At 53.1% G+C, this 1,014-nt stretch overlaps 1 protein-coding gene across 1 annotated transcript in view; it reads left to right on the forward strand.

The window, feature by feature from the left end:
• CFAP206 (cilia and flagella associated protein 206) overlaps positions 1–1,014 on the forward strand; it is a 36,234-nt gene that overhangs the window by 4,802 nt on the left and 30,418 nt on the right. The gene's annotated exons all lie outside the window — the stretch shown is intronic.

Below are 1,014 nucleotides of genomic sequence, written 5' to 3' on the forward strand. Positions count from 1 at the left end.
AGTGTGTGTGAGGGAGAGGGTGGTGGAGAGGGGAGGGGAGGGGAGAGAAGAAAAGGGGAGGAAAGGAGGCAAAAGTTCAGGTTGATCATGTAATTAATCTAAAGGGCAAAGCAGAGAAGGGAGGAAAATAGGAGAAAACAGACAAGAGGAAGACATTTTGAAATGAAAGGCAGAGCCAGATGAATTTTGTGAGCAGAGGAAGGTAGCTGCAGCAGCTTTTAATGAAATGCATATGGCCTCCAGCATCAGCAAGAGAGTATTGTTTAAAGGCTCAATTAAGTAGGAATGAGGAGTTTGAGAAAAGCTCTAGACATGAGTCATGAGCTTCATGGACCATTTACCCACATTCACTCTATAGACTAACCAAAATGTAAGTTTCTTGTCTTCATCTAGACCAGCGGTTCTCAACCTGTGGGTCACGACCCCTTTGGGGGTGGAACGACCCTTTCACAGGGGTCGCCTAAGACCATCGGAAAACACATATATAATTACATTAGAGGCCCAGTGCACAAAAGTTTGTGCACTTGGGGTGGGCGGGGGTCCCTCAGCCCGGCCTGTGCCCTCTCGCAGTCTGAGGCCCCTCGGAGGATGACCACCTGCTGGCTTATGCCTGCTCCCCGGGGGATTGGGCCTAAGCTGGCAGAAAGACATCCCTCTGGCAGCCCGACAGCCCTCGGGGGATGTCCACTTGCCAGCGGGGAACAGACCTAAGCTGCAGTCGGATATCCTTAGCGCTGCTGAGGAGGCAGGAGAGGCTCCCACCACCACCGCTGTACTGGCAGCCATCAGTCTGGCTTGTGGCTGGGCAGAGCTTCCCGCTGTGAGAGTGCACTGACCACCAGTGGGCAGCTCCTGCATTGAGCATCTGCCCCCTGGTGGTCAGTGTGTGTCATAGTGACCAGTCATTCCCAGTTGTTCTGCTGTGAGGGTCAATTTGCATATTACTGTTTTCTTACATGTGAGTGCCTGGCCAGCCTCGGTGAGGGGCTGAGGGCCTTTTGCAGGCTGGCCACC

Source organism: Myotis davidii, unplaced genomic scaffold (genome assembly GCF_000327345.1).
Source record: "Myotis davidii unplaced genomic scaffold, ASM32734v1 scaffold185, whole genome shotgun sequence".
Classification (NCBI taxonomy): domain Eukaryota; kingdom Metazoa; phylum Chordata; class Mammalia; order Chiroptera; family Vespertilionidae; genus Myotis; species Myotis davidii.